This window comes from Protopterus annectens, chromosome 1.part0 (assembly GCF_019279795.1).
Source record: "Protopterus annectens isolate FY-2018-M chromosome 1.part0, PAN1.0, whole genome shotgun sequence".
In the NCBI taxonomy this organism is placed as follows: Eukaryota; Metazoa; Chordata; order Ceratodontiformes; family Protopteridae; genus Protopterus; species Protopterus annectens.
Genome location: NC_056725.1, coordinates 1,512,160,127 through 1,512,186,315, shown reverse-complemented (window position 1 = coordinate 1,512,186,315; position 26,189 = coordinate 1,512,160,127). Strand labels below are relative to the sequence as shown.

The 26,189-nt window shown below is 40.4% G+C and overlaps 1 protein-coding gene across 3 annotated transcripts in view; it reads left to right on the top strand.

Annotated features, from left to right (window-relative positions):
• The window catches only part of ERMARD (ER membrane associated RNA degradation), a 1,319,361-nt gene that overhangs the window by 14,210 nt on the left and 1,278,962 nt on the right, over positions 1–26,189 (top strand). The window contains exon 2 of one of the 3 annotated variants that reach the window (XM_044067782.1): positions 3,300–3,398. The exons of the other annotated variants lie outside the window; for them this stretch is intronic. The gene's annotated coding sequence lies outside the window, so the exon portion shown is untranslated. The remainder of the gene's footprint in view (positions 1–3,299; positions 3,399–26,189) is intronic. 3 annotated transcript variants of the gene reach the window in all.

Here is a 26,189-nt window from a genome sequence, read left to right as displayed (position 1 = left end):
TTTTTACCAAAGGGGGTGACAGTGCACTTTTTGGCATTGAGCTTGAGGCCATGGCTTTAACACCAGGCATCTGTCTCAGTGAGGCCCTTTTGTAGGATGTCCACATCTTTAGGTGTTTTGATTATGGCTCCTAGTTTGCAGTCATCTGCGAACTTAGTTAGCCAAAGACCTTTTGTGTTAGCCTGTGCTTCAGAAAAGTAGACACCAAACAGGAGAGGACCCAGGACTGAACCCTTTGGTACTCCACTTGTCACTGGTCTGAAGTCGGATTTGGAGTCTGCTACTTTCACAGTGTGGGTTCTGTCAGTGAGCCAGTTGGCAACCCATCTTGTGACATAGGGATTTATACGTAGTTTAGTGAGTTTATCTATAAATCCAAAGTGGGGGATGGTGTCAAAAGCCTTGGCGAGATCTAGATAGGCTGTGTGAACCACCTTACCCTCATCTACGACTTTGGTGACTGCTTCAAAGAAGTCCATCAGGTTTAGGAGACATGATCTGCCTTTTACAAACCCGAACTGGATGGGGTCCAGAGTTTGAGATTACCAATGTCTTTGTTTATAAGTTCCATGGTCTTGCAGACCAGGCTCGTTAGGCTAATGGGGCAGTAGTTCCCAGGGTCCGTGGTGGCTCCCCCTTTGTGGAGTGGGATAACTGTCACTGTGTGCCATTCAGTGGGCACAAAGCCTGAGGTGAGGTTATGACTGAACATGGTGCTTAGGTGGGGTGCCAGTTCATTCTGTAGTTCATGTAGAACGCAGGGTGGGATGTTGTCAAGTCCCATGGATGCTGTGTTTTTGGCTTTGGAGAGTGTGTTTTTTACCAGTGTAGCCCTGATTACAGGAACTTTGCATTCTTCCGGTATAGAGATGGGCCCTTTAGGGGATGAGAGGGGGGGTAAAATTTGCACTGAACCTATCTGCCAGGATGTTGGCAATATCATTTGTTACAGTATATTTAGTGCCATTGTGCTGTAACTCAGAGCAGATCTGAGTGTTGCCATTGAGATTCTTGACATAGCTATAGAATCAGGCCAGGTTCCTAAGTCCTTGACTACATTTTATTTTTTAGTGGTATGTTGTCTACAGAATATGATGAGAGGAGGATCCTTTACAATTGTCATGTCATTTTGTGAATGGTTTCATTAGTGTGAGAGTTGTGGTAAAATACTGATATGTTAAGTTTTGTAGTGAAAAAATATTGTAAGTTTGGACTTCTTCTCAGTGCACATTTTCCTTTCACATTTATAATGTGTTAAGCTACTATGTAGTTCAAAGGAAAGACCAACACAGTTCTTGACTACGACTCTTCCTTCACTCCCGACTGTTCTTCCTCCATATTCTCCTTGCCTTCTGGCTAATCAGCTTCACTTTATTCCCCCCTTCCCTTTTCTCCACAACCCTTCCACTCTCTAAACTACTCTCCACTAAATTCCAGTCTTTCCATATGTTGTGAATTCTGTTTATTGTAAATTCTAAATGTGTTCGGTCATATCACAGAATTAAGTGTTAAAACTATTTTATCACAGTTGCTAATTAACTTTGTTAATGTTAAATTGAAATGTATGAATACATCTTGTTTGTTGTTACTTTGTGTTATGTGTTTATTGTTACATTGTTATGTATGGCTACTCTTGTCAGTTTGTAACCCTTAACTGCACTTGAAAATGTCTGTGAATGTCAGTGTTGTACTCCTGATTAAAAAAAATGTTATGTTATGAATAATTTTGTACCCAATTTCTATAACTAGCATTTGCAAATAAATTTACTCTTCGATGTGTTTATCCCCGAGATGGTGAGATTAAGACTGGCAGTGACAAAATGTTAATGGAGCAGTACAAAAAATAATCTCATTAATGAGAAGTATCCCACTGTTTAAAATTCTTTCCCTGGAACTGCATGTATAAATACACTACAGGGTCTGACTCTTTGAATAAAACATGCTGGTGTCAGGATTTTCCACATTTAATGCTTTACAGTTTGGTATATAAACTGTTGTAATTTTCATTTCACTGTAATGAGGTTTAACACTCATACTATGCAAACTGTCACAAAAATGTTATTAAGTACTGCTGCATCGATGTTGAGTCATGGCAACTGTCTAGATATGTGTCTTAAAACTGTGTTCTATAATCAGTCAGTCAGTTGATCATTGATAAAGTGACATCCAGTGCTTTGATTATTGTATCAGTCAGTTGCACTGTCAGTCTCCTCCTGTTATATTCATCTTCAACTTTGCTAGTGATATTGCTCTCTGCATGATGTATCCAAAGTTTGACCATTAAGTGTTGTTGTTTGAATTTTCAGAGAGATTTGAGTTCCATCTCCTCCAATACGGTTTGATTTGTTTTTCAGGCAGCTCATGGTTTGCACATTGTTATACAATGACCCCCCCCCCCCTTTAATATTCCAAAACGTGCACACTAATTGGCCAGTGTGCCCATTGTAAACCCCACAATATACCAATGGAAAAAAGGTCCGGTCGCCCGGACTTTTTTCCATTGGTATAAAGTCCTCAAAATTTATTTTTTTTAAACAAATAAAAAAAGAAAAAACAGAGCAACAGAGACTTTCTTTTCTCCGTTGCTTCCATTCTAAGCATTGCTGTACTGGGTATGCGTGGGACGCAAGTCCCATACGCATGCTCAGTACATCAAAACAAGGAAGCAATGTACCACAACCAGCGGAAGAACAGTAATGCACCGTTATACAAAGACATTATTTAAGAAAAGTAACTATTTTATTTGTTAAATAATGTCATTATATGATAGCAATAACCGACTCTGTGGTTGTGGTATATTGAAATTTACCAACGGTTGGCTTTATTTAATCACTCGGGCTTCGCTCTCATGATTAAACCACACCAATCGTGGGTAAATCTTCAATATACCACACCACGTCGTCAGTTATTGCTTTATTCTTTACTAATACCATAATTCAAAGGCATCAGTTTTCTTCCTGTTATTGTTTCTTCATTATCTAACTCTCACATCCATCTGATGTTGTTGAACTGCTGTGTAGTATAAAGAATGACTGACTTGATCCCAGTTCTAGTAGGGTGGAACGGTCTCGAAAAAAAAGAAAATCTGTCATGTGACACTAATGCTTAAGGCAATATGAATGAAGCAGAAAACTACACACCAGTCAGCTTAATGTGGGTACTGTCTAAATGTTTTGAGAGATATTTAGTGGAACTGATGACTAATAAAATTCAGAATGTGTCATTACTGGATTTGAATAAGTATGGCTTCATTAAGCGAAGGTCAGCCCTTACAAATCTGGTTGTTTTTTATTACCTAGTGTCTATGGCTGTGGATAAAGGAATGACAACAGGAATCATATTTTTGGATTTAGCCAAAGCTCTCCACCTCTATCTCTCATTACTATTTATAAAGTTTGGTAAGTAGCAGATTTAACTTGTGTATAACAAGCTGGATAAATCACATGCTTACTGTAAAGGAAGCAGGCTGTATCTGTTCAAGGCAGGCTTTCAGACTACTTGCCTGCAATCATCCCACAGGGTTTGGTACTCAGCCCATTCTTAATTAACTTAGTACTTGCAACATTTCCAAGAAATGAGAGTGATTGGCTAGGTAAATATGCCAACAGCTGTAAACCTGGATTTAGTATCTTAGGCAGCAAGGAGTTTAACAAGATAAATTCCATTTAACATAAATAAATAAAAGATATTGGGGACCTACAGACACTGGATCCTACCCAGTTCGGCTTTGTTAAGGGCAGATCCTGCCTCTTAAACCTGGTTGATTTCTTTGAAACAGTCACCAAGGCCATTGACGAGGGGAAGGTGGTCCACACAGCCTACCTGGACCTCGCAAAAGCCTTCGATACAATACCCCACTCGGGCATTATAGATAAGCTCACCAGCTTAAATATAAACCCCTATGTCACTAGATGGGTTGCAAACTGGCTCAAGGACAGAACCCACATGGTTAGAATTGCTGGAGCCATGTCAGACTCCAATCCAGTTACAAGTGGCGTCCCACAAGGCTCAGTCCTGGGACCTCCCTTGTTCGGTATATATTTCTCGGAGGTACAGGCCAACACGGAAGGACTGTAGCTGACCAAGTTCGCAGATGACTGCAAACTGGGCGCCATAATCGACTCTCCAGCCGACACAAGCATCCTCCAAAAGGGCCTCATAGAAACAGACAACTGGTGCCAGAGCCATGGCCTCAAGCTAAATGCCAAAAAGTGTATAGTCATCCCCTTTGGCAAAAGCAAAGTGCCCACAAATTACCACATAGGTGGTAATTCATTAAGTGCAGAAGAAGTAATTAGGGACCTGGGGACCCAAGTTGATAGCAATCTCTCATTTGACAACCACGTGGCCAAAGTGGTTAGAAAAACATTTTATATAGCCCACCTAATCATGAAGGGATTCACATCTAGATCAGGGGAGGTCATCGTGCCTCTTTACTCATCCCTCATCAGGCCCATAATTGAGTACAATGCCCCTTTTGGGATGTACCTTACCAGACACCTGCAGCAACTGGAAAGACCCCAAAAGTACCTCACCAAGAGGATCAAAGGGCTCGAACAGATGCCATATGCTGCCCGGTTAAAGAAACTCCAGCTCTACTCAGTGGCATATCGCCTGCTCAGAGGCGATCTGTGCCTGACGTATAAAGCCATGTCCAACCCGGAATTAATGGACATGCTGCACCTCAGAAAATCCAAATCCCATCGAGCTACGCGCTCGAGAGACTTGAACCTCAGCACTGAAATAAATAGGACATGCTGGAGGGACAGATTCATAACCCAGAGGCTCACTTCACTCTGGAATAAAATCCCAGTCCAGGTTAGGCAGAGTCCCTCATTGACTCTCTTCAAGAGGAATCTTGATGAGTGGATGGGAGATTGTAGGTTTACCCCGGGTATCACTTCTGTGTCACTGTTAGACAGAGGCACAGTATACTAACCTCGAAAAAGGGCATAGCAAAATTAATTTAAAATGGGTGGCGAAAGCCAAACACACTCTGGCTAGGCTTATAAATGCCCTAGGGCAGATAGCCTAGTATGAACCTATGAACAGAAATTTTGAATTGGACAAAACTGTCAGGACTGAGATTTAGCACAGAGAAGTGTAAGATAATATATTTCGATAAACCGTTAATTATCCATCTCTTTTCCTACAGTCCGATATTGTGGGTGAGCTTGAAGTATGCCAATGTAAGATCTTGCAATAATGTTTTCAACAGATTTATCCTTTGGCAAGCATGTTTATAATGACTGATGCGCATCACTGAGACAGTTTGTATTTATGTTAAAGAATATTATATCCAAAGATGAAAATGTCTGATTAATCTGTAAAGGATATATATTTCTCCATTTGTTGAGTTTAATAGTATGTTCTGTGTATATGTTCTTCAACTCAGCTTAAAGGTATTGAGTAAATCTAAAAAATTTACCAAAACAATTTCATATGTATCAGAATTAGATTACCTGATGAAATGTGAAAGGCTTGGTTATTCAACTTACAATATAGATACTACAGAGGATTTTTTTTTTATTAATGTATAGTGCATTTAGAGATGTGGAATTATTGGCAGTGTTCGGTTTCGGTACATATACGAGCTGTGCAATGCACAAATATAAATTCAACTTTTGTGTTAATTTGAATAAAGAGTTTGTGTCATACACAACAAGTACCGATAATATGAAATAAGTTACCAGGCTGGATACACATTCCAGAAATTGTAAAGAAATTTAAACAAATATCTTGATAGTTGGCTGGATAATTTGGTATACAGCCCGGGATTAAGAGGATCAGTGTCCTTGATGGCCTTTAGGACTGAGCACTACCACTAAACCTATGAATTTAACAGATGGATTTACCAGTTGTCAGGCTCTTTATTTGTTTCATGTTTAAGAGGCAACCCATTTCTAGATTATGTTTAATTTTGAGCAGTAGATGTTTTAAATCACCTTCACTTTTGGATAGTAATGTGGCATCATCAGCAGACTGGAGGTTGTTAGTAAATTTTCAGTCACTTTTCACATTGCTATTTTCCTCATGCAGTCCTGTTTCTCTGGTGATTTGTTCTGCATGTAGATTAAATGAGCTTGGGGAAAATATGTAGCTTTGTCATACACCTTTATCATTTCTAAAACCCTTCTGTTTGTCCTTGTTCGGTTTAAACAGTTGCTTCCTGATCATTATGTGTTATGGTATAGTCATGCTTTTTATGTGGCACAAAGTTTTTCATGATTTTCAAAGTCAAAAGCTTTGCTGCACTCTGTGAAACAAATGTAGATATCTTTTTGCACTTTCTATCATTTAGAAAGTTCCATCTAATGTCCATAGTGATGTCTTTTGTTTGGTTCTTTCACTAGTCCTGCCTATACTTCAGGAATTCTTATTTTAAGTGTGATGATAATCTTCTCTGAATAATCATTTTTTTAACAACCCTACCCCCCACAAGACCATGCCCAATATCTTCTCTGCCTAGACTCATTTGGCACATTTATTACTGTGTAGCTGAAGCCAGGAATCCCTGGGTAAAGTGAGAGTTTTATGGCCCATTCTTTCCTGCCATCTGCTTAGTGTTGACAGTCTGGTGGTAGGGAGCCCACCAACATACTGGTCCTATGGGAGCGCTGACCCCAGCACCCCTTCTCCTGCAGCAGCTCTTCTGAGATCATCTGCACATTGCCATCTGAGGAGAAACATGCCTATGCACATTGAATTTTCCTACACTTACTGTGTGACTTACATGTGGCACCATAGGCTCATTAGGCACCTAGTTGTCCCACTAGGTATCACTCCTGTGGGAAACCACAGCCACCCCCCTCCCACCAGGATGCAAACCACCAATGGTCACTCACTCCAGTCTTTCCCAGCTTCTTTTCAAACTCATTTCACTTGTGACATAGTCAGGACTTTATCCCTCTACTCCAGGGAGCTGGCTTATCTTCTGAATAGTATTATGTAGACTCATGCTGGCACCAGGGAGCAGAGGAACTGTGAAGTAATTTCTGCAATCAATCAGATTGCCTTTCAGAATTGTTATACACATAGACGTTTTCCTGTTACTTGGCCACACTTTTGTCTTTCAAATTTCTGGACAGAGCTTTTTGAACATTTTATGAACTACTTTTGAGTGTTGTAATATTTCACTGGGAATGCTGTCAGTGCTTGGTTCTTTGGTAAGGCTTTCTGAGTTATTTCTACTACCTTTGTCACTATTGACATGGGATTGAAAGGCATTAAAATGGGTGTTACTCCTTTATAGTGCAAGTTCTTGATTGACAGATGCATAGTATTTACAGGGCAGTGTCAGTCCATGGATCTTAACCACCTTACCGATATCCACCAGTGTTTGCCTTAAAGGAAGCAAGGGTGTCACTCTGTTTTATTTGTAACAGAAAACTGTTCCAAAGAACGGGAAGGGTTTAGTAATATGTATGTCCCTCCAGATTATCTTATTTGTTGTTAGAAACTGCATTGCTTAGTTTGAGTGTTTGTGGAACTATTTATTTTGTGGAAGTCTCTAGGAGATCAGTGAGGGTTGGATCTTTTAACAGCACAGAGTGCTAGATATAAATCACTGTACAAGTGCCTACAGTACAGTACTCCTGTGCAGTTTCCTGCAGGTCTGAGTGTATGGTAGGTGCTGAAGCCCAGTAAAGAGGGAGTACTGAATTTACATTGAAAACAAGTCTATGTTACAACACAGATAAGGATGTGCTCAAAATGCATGAGGGTCTCAAGATTCAGCAGTTTATTTTATTTATTTATTTTTTTATTTTATTTTCAGTTTAATTACGGGGGAAGTCCACTGGGCCAAGAAGTGTCCATTTTCAGTGGAGGCCCGGAGAGAAAAGCTCCATAAGCAATACAATACAATAAAGGTTACATAATGTTAGAGGTAAATTACAAGAATAAAATTCATACAGTCAGGAAAATGCAAATGCATAATGTACATCGTAAGACAGTGCAATATAGTTTTTTTTTTTCTTTCAAAGTTTATTGTCAAACTTTCTGTCATTGAACAGAACTGACTGGATGAGATCTGGATTGGACTTTATGGCAAACCTTGCTGTTATGCTAGAATGTCTAGAATATATACTTGCCTAAAAAGCAGTGTGAGGCCAGCTCGTGCTTCAACTTGTATGTGAAGCTGATGGAGAAAAATGTGCAGCCGTCCTTTATGAAGTAAATTGAGCTTTTCTTCATCACATTCCATGCTGACACATACTAGACCCCTCCCCCAAGAAACACCAGCTCCTTAGCCAATTGCCAAAGTTAGTTTCTCTTTGTATCTAGGCATCATTCTGAATGAGGCTAGGTTTACACCCAGGGCTAGTCTTTCCTGAATTTGACACATGCATAGCAAATTTCATTCTGTCTTTCTGTAAGGCTTTCTGAGAATTCACACATACGTGCACCTCCACTAATCATATTATTCTTCTGTATTGCTGATTAATTGGTGTGAGAAGACAAACTTTTAGGATAGAATTATGATTTGGAAACACAGTGAGTTGTGTTTTATACATTTTTTTAGCACTGAAGCTTAGTGCTATTTCATTTACTGAGTGCTATGTGTTTATTTGGCAAATATCTTTAACAAGGTGTAATACATGATCTGATATTTAAAAAGTGTTTTTTTTTTCAGTAGCTGGTATGACAAATGTCCCAAGTGTCAATATTTTATGGCTGTGTAAGTTTTAAAATGGATGCACACTAAGCTGCAGGTTGATTAGAGCTCTTCCACTGTGAAAAATTAAAGGATGTACAAAACCCAATAAACATTAACAGTATGGGTAAAATTATGTTACTGGGAAGTCACTGCAGTGTGTGAATGTTAACCAAGAAGAAATCTGCAGAAAAAAAGACAAATTAGTCTAGAAAAAAGTTAAAACAAAATCTCTGATTGAGAAGAGCCTTGCAGCTGCTCATATATGAAGTCAAATGAGAAATGTGTGTCCCAGGCAGGTATGACCATAGCCTTAAGCAGTATCCTACCTTCACCAAGAATGTTACTACAATACCAACAAAAAATCATTGACTTCAACAATTGGCTTAGTTTCTGGTGTCATTCCAAGGGGATCCAGTATCTGTCTGCCTGGCATGACATGGTTGACGGGCCTCATTGCTTTGCCAGAGATGGCCTCCACCTGTCACCACTGGGATTCTGGATCCTGGCCAAGGCTCTTGCATCACCCATTATGCCTTTTTTAGGCAATGTCCCAAAGACAAATCTTTCAACATAAAAGATCTGTCAAAAACAAATTGAAGTGCATGCTGCTAAACGCTAGGAGCCTTAACCTGAAAATGCACTCACTGGAGGCTCTCCTTGCACTTGAAGATGCCGATGTCTGTGCTGTCATGGAAACATGGTTCAGGGCCGAGGAGGGCATCCCTGCCTTAACAGGCTATACCTCATTCCACACATTCCTACCCCAAAATGAGGTTGGGAAGACTAAGGGTGGTGGAGTCTCTATTTTCATTAAGAACAGACACACCTCCAGATTGGTCTGCCAGCATGATGCACTGGAATTACTTCAGGTGCAACTGACAGTTGATAAGACACCCATCCAAGTTTCCATTGCAGGAGTTGTTAATTGAAAGGACACATTGTGTGTATATTCCAAATCTGGTCATGAAAAAGCAGCCAAGACCTATATTAGTAAACCGATAAACATACCATCAGAAAGAGATGCTCCTGATAAAACCATGTCAGAAGAGAAATTTACTAAAAATTGGGGATGCCAGAGTATTTGTGGATAATGATTGTTCACTGTACACCAGGCAGAAGAAAAGTGAATATACTCCTGTGACATACAACATTATGTTATTAGTGAGGACATGCATCTAGCAATGAGAAGCGTACAAATGATGCAGAAAATGGACTGAAAGTCAGCACTGCCATTTGAGGTTTGGGAGTTTTTTCTCATTACTGGTACAAGAAATGGTATTTGAGGGAAATTGTTTCTGTTCCATGGTCATTGGGTTCTATGGGCAGTTTGGCTATCCTGCACTTCTCTTGTGCTCAGTAGGACAGTATCTGTTAAGTACATTCAACCCAACATCAACACAATTTTCTGCACATTACCCAGCATCAGTTCATAATCTGTTGAGGCAATAGAGAAGAAAAGGCTAGCAGATTTCCACCAGCTGCATCACCCCCCAAAACACCACTTATTGCTGGTGTTAAAGTGGAGTTTTCATTCTGCACGTCAGAGGAGAGTGGCCGAAATGTACTTGTACCTTGTCTGCATACAGGGGTGGGGGCATGTTCAAGAGCAGCACAGCCTCCATGACTAACACCATTGTGCTTCTCAGTCATATTTGGGTTGGGGGCAGCAGTTAACTAAGAGGGTGGAGTTAGAGAGAACAAGAATGTATATTAAGAGTAGCACTGGAATGCTGAAAAGTAGAGGAAGTTGCAGATTACTACTACTAATTAAAAAGGAGACAGCAGTTAGATTTGGATACATTTGTATTTTATTAGAAAAAATGGCATCTCCTTCAGCTAACCAGTACCTCAGTGCCTCAAGAGCACTGTCAGCCATCAGCACCCCTGGCAGCTGCCATGCTCATTTGGATGTTACCTGACCATGGTTATTTAAATAAGTCTTGTGAAAAAGAACTAAGGAGCTGAGAGTTACGTATAGGACAGTTTCTTTTAATGTTCTTCTTTTGGCTTTTCCCGGTTAGGGGTCGTCACAGCGGAACTCAGTTTCTTTTAATGTACTGTCCACAAATAAAACCTTTGTGTCTTCAGCCATCTGAATTATTTGATAGTACTTATAGTTAACAAGCTCTGAGGTAAAAAAGAGAGAGAGATCAGAAATTATGGATGAAATGTAGAAGGAATTGCATCTGTGCTTTGATGATTGTGAAGATGATTTTTTTATTTTTTTAGGTACTAAATTTTCTAGACTGGATCATCATCATTATTCATTCATTCATTTATTTATTTTCTGATATCTGCTTTGTCCTACTCAGAATTGCAGCAGAGACAGATCCTATTTCATCAGACAGGCATAAGATGTAGATCCAGTCCTAGATGGGTTATGTTCCTTGGTTTAATACCATAGGAATAAGGAAAAGGGAATAATTAGGTTTACTGCTTTCAAATTCCAAAGGACAATACTCTGAACTATGCAGAATGTCACTCCATTTATTCTGCCATATCTCTGACATCAGCTTGTGTGCTGACTGATGATAAAGAGATGCTGTGCATGTGTGAGTGTGTGTGTGTGTGTGTATGTATATATTTATATATGTGTGTGTGTGTGTATATATATATATATATATGGTTCCCCTTCACAAAGTCGAACAGCCACAATCTCGAAAGTCATATGGTCGAGACCATATGCTCGAAATTGTGGAAGCTCGACTCTGTGAAAGGGGAACGGCATACAGCACAGAATGGGATATTTCCCTTTCTGTGCTGTAGTGCGATCTCTGAGTTGGAATAAATAAGTAGTGGGGGGTGCAGGGAGGCTAGCCCCCCTGCAGAAACACTTTGTTGTGTTACGTTTTCTGTTTTCCAGCTCCCTTTCACGAAGTCGAGCTTTAGAAATTCGAACATATGGCTTCGGCCATATACATTTCGAGTTTCTGAACATTCGACTTTGTGAAGGGGAACCATAGATATATATATATATATATATATATATATATATATGTGTGTGTGTGTGTGTGTGTGTGTGTATATATATATATATATATATATATATATATATATATATATATATATATATATATATATATGGGAACACTATTAAATCTCGAACTTTGAAATCTTGAATTTCAAAAGCTCGGGACCATGTAGCCAAACCGCACATTTACGAAGACCAGAAGCGAAATTCAAAATCCTGATGGTAAGGGATTTTGAGTTAGCGCTCTGGTGTTGCGGTTCAGGTAAGTATGTGTGTGTAAGTGTGTTTGTGAGGGGCTTTAGTGTGTGTGTGTGTGTGTGTGTGTGTGTGTGTGTGTGTGTGTGTGTGTGTGTGTGAGGGCCTATAATGTGTGGGTGTGAGTTTGCCTTCTGTGTATGTCTGTGCGATCTCGGAGTTGGAATATTAAAGTCGGGGGGTGTGGGGGGCACAGCCCCACATAGAGTGCAGAGGCGGGCAAGCCCCTTTGCTTATCTTTAGTGTAGGGTGGTTTGTTTGGTTATGGGGGGAGGCTGTGTATATGTTTGTGTGTGTGCTGTATGTATGTAGTACTTTCGCGATTTTGAATTTCGCGCTTTTGACATGTCGGTAATGTGTGGTTTAGGGATTTTAGTCTCGGTATTGTGGGCTTCGGGATTGTGTAGTTTCGGTATTAAGTAGTGATCCCAAATATATATATATATATATATATATATATATATATATATATAGTGCGCGTGTATGTGTATATGTACATATATATATATATATATATATATATATATATATATATTTATATATGTATAAAAAAACAAAAACTACATGCTACATAACAAATTAGCTAGACGAAAGAAACACAGAACAAGTGTATTTGAACGCCTTCATTCTTTAATTGTAAAATCTTAATCAGAAATGAGAAAACTGAAAAGTATGCTTCAATACTGTAAAAACTGTCAGTTAGACTTAAAATATGAAATCAAATATCCAGCAAGGATTGCAACCCAATTAGAAAACCTTGTTTTCAAAAAGCTAATAAAAATTTAAAGGCCCTATCTGGTCTTGAGGGAGTGGAGCTTAAGGGAGTGAAAGAGCTTACTAGCCTTATGGACAGGGGAGAAACTGGTTCACCTACACCACCTCAAGGAACAGATAATGTTAAGGCTGTCATTAAAGCCAGGTGAAAACTCTGCATCTAGGAATAGGTACACTCCAATAAATACATTAAAAAAGCGAATCATACTTTAAAAAAATGAAAATCTCACTTTAAAAAATGAAATCAAGTCAGGCAAGGAATGCAGCCCAGTATAAAGACTTTAGTTATATTTCAACCAGCTAGTAAAACATAAACTGTCTGGTCAAAGAGAAGTGATGCTTGGTGGAGAGAAAAAGCTAAGTAGTCTTATGGTGGGGGAAGGGAATAGTTCACCTACACCACCTCAAGGCACATTTAATGTTAAGGTTTTCATTCAAGCCAGGCAGAAGCTCTGCATCTAAGAGCAACTGCCACTTTAGTTCAGTTACCTCAAGAAGAGTATTGTAATCGTCAAAAAATGGTGGTACTTGATCCAAAACAAAAAAAAATCATGATCTCTAACCAACCTTCATTGTGACATTATATGATATTATGTCATACTCTGCTTACTTGTAATACTAGTCTACCATCACGTGTTTAATACAATCTTTTAACAATAATGCATTTGATCTTGTTTATTATAAAAGCAGCAGTCCATCCAACCCCCTTAATCACTGTCACCAGAAGGAAGCCACATTGTCCATAATAATGTTTTAGCATGTTTCTGAACATAGCACCATGTTAAAAAATTCTTCACTCACTACTCACTTTTTCAGTCACTCATTCACTGTAACCAGCTGCAAGTCTTACTGTCCTTAGTAATAGCATACAACTCCTATAATCATGAAGATTTATGGTGCAGTCATCATTTGCAATAGACAAAAGTGCAAGCTTTTACTGCCTGCAGTCATGTAGTTCAACATGTTTCCAACAATACCACAGGAAAATAAGGATTTTCTTGATTTATGGATTGTAGGCTTCGCATTGCTTGATAAATCACTAATAGTTTTGCTTAAGCGATTGAACATGGCCAAGAAGCAAATGCACATTCATGTTGGTTATGGAAAAAAGACTTAATAGTACCCCATTGCTCTCAACCTCCCATCTCCAAAATGAGGAACACTACCCCTCATAATGTGGAGCAAACAGGCAAAATGTGTAATACTTAGTAACAGCTTACGGGATGGGTATAATTTGCCACTTTTTACTTACAAAAAGTACTATTGTATAATTAATATGATTCAACTTTCTTTAGCATGAATAGAAGTTTAAAAAATAATTCCTAACACTGAATGTGTGACAGACCCTTTCAATGTGGAACTTTTGAAGGGCATGAACTTTTTAAGAACCAAAAGAGGAACATTTCTCATAATAAGGTACATTTGAGAGGAGTGGCTCTGTGTTAACAAGTGGCTAAGTAAGAAATGGTTATAGGCAAGATGGGGTTGTGATGGAGCTTGATGTTGGGCAGCACAGAAATACCTAGTCTGCACATTGGAACTGTTCAGCATGGCTATGCAGGTCATAGTAACATTTTTTTCTTTACCAACAAACATCTTTATTACATTTTCACATATGACATAGGCAGTCTTACATTTATAGACATGAAAAACAACAAAATTACACTTTAGTTGCAAACAGTATATATCACAGACACCACTGAAGCTACTGTAGTTCCAAACATTACACATCACTTATAACCATCCAGTCATATGTGGCTCATTCAAACCCTGCCTCTTAAAATTCGCTCCTGCTTTGCATATATATTGTTCCTACAACTCCCATTTTTTCCTATGTGGTGGGTAACTACAACAGAACTAGAAAGGGAGACTGCTAGAAAGGTGCTTGGTGTGACATCTGGACAGAGGAAGGAGGACAAGGAGACCTGGTGGTGGAATGAGGAAGTACAGGAGAGTATACAGAGGAAGAGGCTGGCGAAGAAGAAGTGAGATTGTCAAAGAGATGAAGAAAGTAGACATGAGTATAAGGAGATGAGGCGCATGGCAAAGAGAGAGGTGGCGAAAGCTAAGGATAAGGCGTATGGAGAGTTGTATGAGAGATTGGACACTAAAGAGGGAGAAAAGGACCTGTATCGATTAGCTAGACAGAGGGACAGAGCTGGGAAAGATGTGCAGCAAGTAAGGGTGATAAAGGATAGTGAGGGAAAGGTACTCACAAGAGAGGAGAGTGTGTTGAGTAGATGGAAAGAGTATTTTGAGAGGCTGATGAAGGAAGAGAATGAGAGAAAGAGAAGGTTGGATGATGTGGGGATAGTGAATCAGGAAGTGAAACAGATTAGCAAGGAGGAAGTAAGGACAGCTATGAAGAGAATGAAGAATGGAAAGGCTGGTGGCCCAGATGACATCCCAATGGAAGCATGGAGTTGCTTAGGAGAAATGGCAGTGGAATTTTTAACTAGATTGTTTAATGAAATTTTGGAAAGTCAGAGGATGCCTGAGGAGTGGAGAAAGTGTTTTGGTACCTATCTTTAAGAATATGGTTGATGTGCAGAGCTGCAGTAACTACAGAGGGATAAAATTGATCAGTCACAGCTTGAAGTTATGGGAAAGAGTAATAGAAGCTAGCTTAAGAAGGGAGGTGATGATTAGTGATCAGCAGTATGGTTTCATGCCAGGAAAGAGCACTACAGATGCAATGTTTGCTCTGAGAGTGTTATTGGAGAAATACAGAGAAGGTCAGAAGGAGTTGCATTGTGTCTTTGTAGACTTGGAGAAAGTATATGACAGGGTGCCTAGAGAAGAGTTGTGGTATTATATGAGGAAGTCGGGAGTGGCAGAGAAGTATGTAAGAGTGGTACAGGATATGTACAAGGGTAGAGTGACAGTGGTGAGGACGGCAGTGGGAGTGACAGATCCGTTTAAGGTGGAGGTGGGATTACATCAAGGATCAGCTCTGAGTCCTTTCTTATTTGCAGTGGTGATGGACAGGTTGACAGATGAGATCAGACAGGAGGCCCCGTGGACTATGATGTTTGCAGATGACATTGTGATCTGTAGTGAGAGTAGGAATCAGGTTGAGGAGACTCTGGAGAGGTGGAGATGTGCTCTAGAGAGCAGAGGAATGAAGGTCAGCAGGGCTAAGACAGAATATATGTGTGTAAATGAGAGGGAGGGTAGAGGAATGGTGAGGATGCAGGGAGTACAGTTGGTAAAAGTGGATGAGTTTAAGTACTTGGGATCAGCAGTTCAGAGTAATGGCGAGTGTGGAAGAGAAGTGAAGAAAAGAGTACAGGCAGGATGGAGTGGGTGGAGAAGAGTGTCAGGAGTGATTTGTGACAGACGGGTACCAGTAAGAGTGAAAGGGAAGGTCTACAAGAGGGTAGTGAGACCAGCTATGTTATTTGGGTTGGAGACAGTGGCATTGACAAAAAGGCAGGAGTCCGAGCTGGATGTGGCAGAGTTAAAGATGTTAAGATTTGCACTCGGTGTGACTAGGATGGATAGGATTAGGAATCAGTATATTAGAGGGTCATCTCATGTTGGGCAGTTTGGAGACAAAGCAAGAGAGATGAGATTGCGTTGGTTTGGACATGTGCTGAGGAGGGATAATGGGTATATTGGGAAAAAGATGCTAAGGATGGAGCTGCCAGGTAAGAGGAAAAGAGGAAGGCCTAAGATGAGGTTTATGGATGTGGTGAGAGAGGACATGCAGGCGGTTGGTGTGACAGAGCAAGATGCAGAAGATAGGAAGAAATGGAAAGAGATGATCCACTGTGGCGACCCCTAACGGGAAAAGCCGAAAGATGATGATGAGTTTGTTCCTTCCTTTTTGTAAAGATCCCATTTCCACTTGTTTTATCTCTGTTACTATATTCACTACTTCTAGTAAAGTTGGTCTAGACTTTGATTTCCATTTTCTAGTAATTGATTTTTTGGCAGCCACCATAATTAGATTAAGCAAGGCTTTACTATGTCTAGGCAATTCCGATTCAGTATCATAACTCAAAAAAAATCATCTCCCCAGTCAGTTCTAATCTGCAACCCAGCATCTCTGACAGAGCAGTCTGCAGGACGTCCCTAATAGTCTCCCAGCTCATTACACTCCCAAAAAATATGTTCCAGCTACCGCTTTCCTACCCATTACACCTCCAATATTTGCTTTCCACATGAGGAAAAATTCTTTGGAATCGACTTGGAATATAAAAATACCTTTGTAAACACTTCCAGGCAAAGATCCTAAATCCTCTAGACTTTGTTGCTCATTTGGGAAGATATACATATATCCCCCAGTCTCTTTGTGAATTGCTTATCCAGTCTCTCTTCCTAATCCTTTCTAAGCTCCTCTGATTGATTCTTATAGTTATCATGCAATATTTTGTATGCTTTACTAATTATTCCTTTTTTAATGGGATCTTCTGTTTTAGATTCTATTAAAAACTGTACCTGTGCTGGTCCTTCATTCAGGAGCCCCCCATTTCTTTCTCTTTGCCGATACTCTGATATCAATCCTTGATAGGGAAGGGATTTGCAGTCCAAATAAATTCTTGGCCTCTTCTCATTATATTGCCTTTCCCTTTCTAGTTATTTGCTCCCAATACCTTGGTTCCTTTGCCAGTTTTCTCCAATAAATTCAGCCCCCTCTTGCCTGTTATCTGTATCCCTGACCACAGTCATCCCTATCGGCAAAATCTGTCTTCTCCATTCTCGTGCCAGTTTGGTTCTTAGAGTACTCCCTGCTGTTTTATGAATGTAATACTCTGTATGATTTTTGTTGTTCTCTTTGAGACTCTGCATCCAAAATCCTAATTTCTCCTTATTTCTTGAGCTTCCTGCCTGTATCAGCATCATTCCTTTCCACTTTGAATTATAGTTTGCTGCTTGTGCTTTGTATAAGAGCCTTAACTGTGTTGCTGTAAAATACCTCCTCAAATTGGGTAATCCTAGTCCACCTTGTTCTATTGGAAGAATCAGCTTATCCCACTTGACCCTTGCTGTCTTCCCTTCCCAGATAAAGTCCTTCAACTCTTTTCTAATTGCTGTCCACAACTTCTCCTTTGGTTGATTAAAAATATGCATGACCTGTGTATAAGACTAAAGGGACTAAAAACATTTTTAATAGCTTGTATCTTTGTATCCATATAACAAAGCTTCCAGTTTCTCAATTTTTGTATAATCTTCTGTTTAGTCTCTTCCCACATATCCTTAGCTGCCACAACACAGTCATTTCTAATCTATACTTCTAAATACTTCATTGTATCATGCCCCCATAAATATGGACATTGTTGGACCAGTTTGTGTGTGGGTACATAATTTACCCTGTTGCCTTTGTTTTAGCTTCATTAATTTTGTATCCCAAGAAGATGTGAAACTGTCTTAAAATGTTCCACAACACTGTAATGTCCCTTTCTGGTTTTGTTATGCATAAAATAATACCATCTGTAAAGAGAGTCAGCTTTTCCTCAGTAGCATACTAATTATATCCTTGAATTTCAGAGTCCCTTATTTTCTTTGCCAGTGGTTCTAAATATAATGCAAACAACAAAGGTGAAAGCAGGCAACCCTGCCTGGTTCCTCTACTCAAGCAGAAATTATCGGGAAGGACCCCACCTACTTTAATTTATGCCTCCAATCCCTCATATATTCTTCTAATCAACCTTATAATTGTATCAGGGAAAGCAAATGCTTTCATTGGCCTTCTCATGAAGTCCCAGTCTGCGCTGTCAAATGCTTTCTTTGCATCAAGACCCACCAATTACAGTGGTATTTTCTTACATTCTGCCTCCCTCTGGATCATCAGTGTTCTGTTAATATTGTTAAATGTTTGCCTCCCTTCCACAAAACCACACTGATCCATATCTATCAATTCTGGTATCACTTTTGCCATTCTTTTAGCCATTATAGACATGAATACTTTATAATCATGGTTTAGTATTGAAATGGGCCTGTATGAAGCTGGATCTGATGGATCTTTACCCTCTTTAGGCATTATAGGTTCATAGGTAGGTACTAGGCTATTGGCCCTAGGGCCTGTATAAGCCTAGCCAAAAAGGTACCTTGGCTTTTGCCACCCAAGAAAATTATTTTCCTGTGCCCCTGTCAAGCAGAGCCACAGAAGTGTTCCCTGGGGGTGCATTTCCTATTTCCCATCCAGTCATCAACATTTTTCTTGAAGAGTGCTAATGAGAGCATTGTTTGATATAGATAGGTAGTTTATTCCAGAGTATGGGAAGTCTCTGGGACAGGAATTTATCCCTCCTGCATGTTCTGTTTATTGTGGTGACAAGGTTTAGGTCCCTAGAGCATGTAGCTTGGAGGGATTGGGATTTCTTTAAGTGGAGCATGTCCAACAACTCTGGGTTTGACATAGCGTTGTATGTTAGGCAGAGATTGCCTCTGAGTAGGTGATATGCAACAGAGTAAAGCTGGAGTTTTTTGAGATGGTCTGCGTAGGGCATCTGTTTGAGGCTGGTAATCCTCTTTGTGAGGTATTTCTGTGGTCTTTCCAGTTGTTGTAGATGTCTTGTGAGGTACATACCAAAAGGGGCGTTGTACTCTAAAATGAGTCTAATGAGTGGCGAGTAGAGTGGAACAATGACCTTTTTTTTTTCCTGGATGAGAAATCTTTTATGATGAGGTGTGCCTCATAGAAGGATTTCCTGACTACTGTGGCAATGTGATTATCAAAGGAGAGACTACTTGTCCACCTGTGTCCCAAAGTCTCTTATCATACTTTCGGTGTTAAGTAGACTACCGCCTATGTGGTAGTTCATGGGTACAGAGTTTTTACCAAAGGGGATGACAATGCATTTTTTGGCACTGAGCTTGAGGCCATGGCTTTGACACCAGGCATCTGTCTCAATTAAGCCCTTTTATAGGATGTCCACATTGTTAGGAGTTTCGATTATGGCTCCTAGTTTGCAGTCATCTGTGAGCTTCGTTGGCCAAAGACCTTCTGTGTTCGCCTGTACTTCAGAGAAGTAAATAACAGGAGAGGACCCAGGACAGAACCCTGTAGTACTCCACTTGTCACTGGTCTGAAGTCGGATTTGGAGTCTGCTAATTTCACAGTGTGGGTTCTGTCAGTGAGCCAGTTGGCAACCCATCTTGTGACATAGGGATTTATACCTAGTTTAGTGAGTTTATCTGTAATTCCAGAGTGGGGGATGGTGTTGAAAGCCTTGGCGAGATCTAGATAGGCTGTGTGAACCACCTTACCCTCGTCTATGGCTTTGGTGACTGCTTCAAAGAAGTCTGTCAGGTTTAGGAGACATGATCTGCCTTTTACAAACCCAAACTGGGTAGGGTCCAGAGTTTGGAGATTACCAGTGTCTTTGTTTATAAGTTCCATGATGATACGTTCCATGGCCTTGGAGACCAGACTCATCAGGCTAATGGGGCAGTAGTTCCTGGGGTCCTTGGTGGATCCCCCTTTGTGGAGTGGGATAACTGCCACTGTGCACCACTTAGTGAGCACAAAGCTAGAGGTGAGGCTATGATTGAACTCGGTACTTAGGTGGGGTGCCAGTTCGTTCTGTAGTTTGTGTAGAATGCAGGCTGGGATGTTGTCAGGTCCCATGGATGCTGTGTTCTTGGCTTTGGAGAGTGTGTTTTTTTACCTGTGCAGCCGTGATTACAGGAACATTGCATTCTTCCGGTATAAAGATGGGCCCTTTAGGGGGTGAGAGGGGGGTTAAAGTGATCACTGAACCTTAGGGGGTGAGAGGGGGGGTTAAAGTTAGCACTAAACCTTAGGGGTTGAGGGGGGGTTAAAGTTAGCACTGAACCTTAGGGGGTGAAAGGGGGGTTAAAGTTAGCACTGAACCTTAGGGGGTGAAAGGGGGGTTAAAGTTAGCACTGAACCTATCTGCCAGGATGTTGGCAATATCAGTTGGTTCTGTATATTTAGTGCCATTGTGCTGTAACTCGGAGCAGATATGAGTGTTGCCATTGAGATTCTTGACATAGCTATAGAATGCTTTGTGGCTGTCTTTAGAATCGGTGGCGATTTTGATTTCGTAACTAGCTTTGGAGGATTTTATGAGGGATCTCAGCATCTTACTGAGGCTGACCAGGGAGTTCCTCCAGTCATGGGTTTTACTCTTTTTTGCAACACTTTCTTTCTTCTGTTGTAGAGTTTGTTTATCGCAGGGGACCACCAGATTGGCTTCCTTTTTTCAGAGGATAGCATCTTGGTTCTGTTAGGGATAGCATGATCCATGCACTAGTGTAAGTGCTTATAAAGTGCATTTGTGTAGGATTCAGCAGTCATACCTCTATTGTCAGTCTGCATGGGTTTCCAGAAGTTTGCCACTTCTGTCTCAAGAAGCGTGATGTTGGCTTTGGAGAAATTTTTTTACAGTGGTTTCCCTAATCGGGGATGGGGGCGGGATGTGGATGCCTAGGATGATTAGCTTGTGGTCGGATCTGACCAACGAGGAATTGACCTCTGGTGTGGAACACTGGTTGCCCATGTTGTTAATGACCAGGTCTAGGATATTGCTGCCCCTGGTTGGGGTGTGGATAAGTTGATCCAAGGCATTGGAATTTATGAATTCCAGAAAATGTTGAGCAAAAGTGTTGGTACATGAGTAGTTTTCCCAGTTAATGGTGGGGTAGTTGAAATCGCCCATTATTAGGGTGTTGGGTTGTATCCTAATATTTTCCAGTGTTTCAAGAAATGAAGAGTGGGAATCCTGGGGCATGATGGGGAATCTGTAGCAAGCTACAATTTGGATTGCGGTCTTGCCCAGAGTTAGTTGCGCTTGGATAATCTCGAATGCATTATGCTGAGCAACTAGTCTGGAGGTGTGGATATCCTTAATGAATATGGACACGCTTCCACCTTTAGTGTTTTGGTCCAGGTTAGGTGACCGAAAGGTGTGGTATGAATTATAGCCAGGTAATGCAGGGGTGCTCTCTGGAGACTTGAACCAGGTCTCTGTCACTGCACATATGTCGATGTTCTCCATTTTAAGGAGTGCCTTGAGTGAGTGCATTTTGAGGTTTAAACTTCTAGCATCGAGAAGCATTACCCACAGATTTTGCTTGCTTATACCTGTTACGGTGGTGAATTTGTCATTTGAACCTTGCCCAAAAAAGGCACTATAGGGGTGGCAAGAACCTTAGCCAGTATCCGGAATCCCAAGGGTGACAGGTGCAGACCATCTCTGGCAAAGCATCTTGGTCTGTCGATCATGTCATCCCAGGCAGACAGATACTGGATCACCTTACAATGACACCAGAAGCTTAGCCAATTGTTGAAGTCAGTCATTTTGTCCTTGTACTGTGGTATCATTCTGGGTCATGGCAGGATGCTACTCAGGGCTAGGGTCATACCTGCCTAGGCTACAAGATCGGAGAGCTCCTCCATGTCTCTTTTCATGTAGTCCAGGGAGGTATGTCTCAGGCCATTCACACCAACATGGACAATGACAGAGTCATATTTGTACTTGCTGTGGAGTGAACTGAGTGTGTGCATTATGTGGCGGATCCTGGCATCCGACAGGCAGATGACAGTAACTTTCTCCGTGTTTAGCCTGGTGAGTGGCACATCAGTGTGCCTGACTATAGAGTCACTTATGACTATAATGTTGGGTACATTGTTATGCCTTATGGGCTGTGGATGAGTGGCATACTGAGTTTTGTGGGCTATGTGTCATTTTGATTGTGTTGGGGGGTGGAGGTTGCTTGCGTTTCTGCTTTGGAGGTCTCTGTTGCTTGGGCAGATTTTTATTGAGAGCCTCTGCGAATGTAGGTATGTGTTTTTTGTTTCTATGTGTGTGCTTTGGTGGTGTAGGTTTTGAGGGACTGTGATGAGTGTGGTGTGGTGCAAGTATTTACCTTCTCCTCTTGACTGTCTAGTCCAGTCTTGGGTGAAGAGAGCTTTACTTCCAGTTTGGCTATATAAGTGCATCTCTCACAGGTTGTAGTGTTGGGTGGTAGGAGGAGAGGGTTGTCTGTGTACATGAGGCAATTACTGCATTGCCCCAAGATGCCCAGATTCATCAGGTAGACAGGAGAATACACTGGGAGCTGGCTGGGAGCTGACCCTTAGACATGCCTGGATAGGTGCTTATTTATTAAGTACTAAAAACTGTTTTCCTCTAGACAAGTGAGGAAAGTTGAGTGGTGTAGTAATTTGTAGCTTATTTAGTGCTTACAATGAGTTCTGAACAAGTGCTGAGCTCAAAGAAACAGATTTGAGTGCTAAAACTAAAACAACTGGATAGTTTTAAGGGAAAATTTGAAGGGCAGACTCTATGGCACTGGGAATAGTATAACCTTAGCCAAGAGGCGATGCATAAAGTGTATTTTTTTTAAATATAACAGTAGCAAATGAGCAAACTGATTTAAACAAATTAACCATTAAAAAGCTAAAAACTGTGCCCCGTTCCAGCAGTCTTCAATCAGACAAGTTCAAACTGCACACTCCTGCTACTAGGGTGCAGGGGAACCTTCTCCAAAAAAGATAGCCTGGATTAGTGCTCAAGTCATACAAATGAAGCTAGATTCAGCAGGTCTGAATCTAGTCTTTGCTCCAGCAAACAAGGCGTACCAATTTCAGAAAGAAACAGTTCAAAAAAGCAGGCACAATAAGCCTTTAACCAGAAACTCCCAGCTCAGAAGGGCAGAATCTACCCTCTCCTTCCACAAGAGTGCAGTTCACACCTTCTTAATGTAAAATAACTGGCCTGAAGCACAAGTGCTTAAACCAGAACTAATACACTTTTAAAATAACAGACAGTAAGCCTTCAATCAGCAACTCCCAACTTAGAATGATGTAAGCTACCTTTCCTGCCACAACAGTGCAGACCACACACCTTCTTAATGTAAAACAAATGGTCTGAAGCCCAAGTGCTTAAACCAAAGGCTTAGAATAACATGATTTAATCAGGCTACTAACAAGCAGTAATAAATGCAGCAGAATAAATGCAATTAAGTACTTTTAAGAACAGACAGCAAATGCAAAATAAAGTAGGAAGAAACACAAATACAGTAAAAGCAGATGAATAAAGTGCATTTTGTTTTGTATAACAATAGAAAACGAGCAAACTGATTTAAACAAATTACCCGTGGTAGTGGTGCTGCGGTAGCGTTTTCGCCTCACAGCAAGACGTTGTCGCATTCGATTCTCAGCTAGAGCGTCTTCTGTGTGGAGGCATGCGTGAATGGGCGTGCCTTCGTTGAAGGTTGTGCATCAGGGCTGGTAACTCGGTACGTAAAAATCCAGTACCAAACATTAGCGGACCGGAATTCCGCTGTGGCGACCCCTAACCGGGATAAGCCGAAAGAAACAACAACAACCCAGTTGACCTGTAAAAAAGCTCAAAACTGAGCCCTGTTCCAGCAGTCGTCAATCAGACAAGTTCTTACTGCACACTCCTGCCACTAGGGTGCAGGGGAACCTTCTCCAAAAAAGATGGCCTGGATTAGTGCTCAAGTTATACAAACAAAGCTAGATTCAGCAGGCCTGAATCTAGTCTATACCACAGCAAACAAGGCGCACCAATTTCAGAAAGAAACAGTTCAAATAAGCAGGCACAATAAGCGTTTAACCAGAAATTCCCAGCTTAGAAGGGCAGAATCTAACCTCTCCTCCCACAAGAGTGCAGATTACAAACCTTCTTAATATAAAATAACTGGCCTGAAGCCCAAGTGCTTAAACCACAACTAATACACTTTTAGAATAACTGACACTGAGCTTTCAGTCAGCAATTCCTAACTTAGAATGATGTAAGCTACCCGTCCTGCCACAACAGTGCAGACCACAAACATTCTTAATATAAAACAACTGGTCTGAAGCCCAAGTGTTTAAACCAAAAGGCTTAGAATAACAGTTGCAGTTTAATCAGGCTACTACCAAGCAGTAATAAATGCAGCAGAATAAATACAATTGAGTACTTTTAAGAAGAGGCAAAAGCAAAATAAAGTAATAAAGTAGGAAGAAACACAAATACAGTAAAAGTAGATGAATAAAGTGCATTTTTTTGTTAGTAAAGTGCAAGGAGAGAGGAAGGAGGAGAAGAAGATAATTCAAAGTGAAGGACCTAAGTGGGTTGGCCTTCTCAAATGTTCTCTCTGTATTAAGTAGAGTGAACACTAGACTGGGAGGGGTGTCCCAGATCAAATTTACAGTATGGGGCGGGCTTACCGGTATTACCTTTACCGCCGCCTTCTTCCAGGATGCTGATACTTTTTCTTCTCTTAAAATACTGTTAAACAAAACCTTCCAGATCTTTATCAGTTTTTTCCCTCCTACCTTTCAAATTTCCACAGGAATACCATCTATTTCTGGGGACTTTCCTGTAGATTGGTTATACGTAGCCATTTTTATCTCATCCCTACATATACTAACTGTTAGTAATTGAGCCTTATGTACCTGTAACCATGGCATATTTAATTCTTTTATAAACATTTCCATTTGTACCTTCTCTTGATTTCCATGTTTCTCTGTCTTACAGAAACTTTCATAAAATGTCCAAAATACTACTAATGCTTCTACAGGGTCTCTTGTTATATTTCTTGTTATAGGATCCCTAGGCTTGGTGACAGCCTTTTCCACTTTCTTTTGCCTGTGTTGTGCTAAACGTTTTTGTGCCAGGTCATAGTAACCTTCTTTGACAGTAAAAAAAAAGATTCTGATGGAAGTTTTTTTTTTACATAAACTAGATTACTTACTAGCTCATGTTAAGCATTAGTATATCAGTACATTTGCCTTGTAGAAGATTGTACAGCTTAACTCTCCTTCTGGCAGGGATACACATTTTGTTTTGGTTTTGAAAGACACTGCACATTGGAGTACTAATATGGTGGTCTATACACCAGCTTATAACCTGTTACCTTAGAATTACATAAAAATGGAGCATATGCTATTTGCATTTCTAACAAAAAGATAATGTAAAACTACAAATGCAGTATCTTGTGTGGATGGTTACCTCCAACAGCTGAATGTTGTCGGAAGAGGAATGAATGTTGCACTTTGCTCTCATGAGAGATGATGGTTGCCAAACGGCAGGGATAAAAATAATGAAAAATAAATAAAATGTAATGGACAGCTAGAGACTGAGGCCCAGAGTTAACAGAAACATCTTTAGATAGGTAGAACACAAGTATTTGCATCTCCCACCTTATCTATGAGGAGCAATAACCTACTTGACACAGGTCTTGCACATTTATCATGATCTATTGGATGAAGTGCAACAACAGTCTGCTGAAGAAATACTTAATGGTGAGTTCAAGGAGAGGCCCAAGGTTCAGGCCTACATTGCCACAACTATTGATAACGTAGTAGTCTGTTTTATTTTTGATGTGCTATATGGATCAGTCAGGGTGGCAAGATCCAGCATTGTGATATGCCAGGACTTCTGGCTCCATATTACTACATTTGCAGAAGTATGAAAGCATATTTTTATGAATTCATCCTCCAGCGGGTCTTTGATTCAGAAGTTAATAAGTCACTAAAATACCTGGAGGAGAAATACTAAACCCTTTTAGTGCAGATTTGAGAAACCAAAATCTTTATTCTTTCTT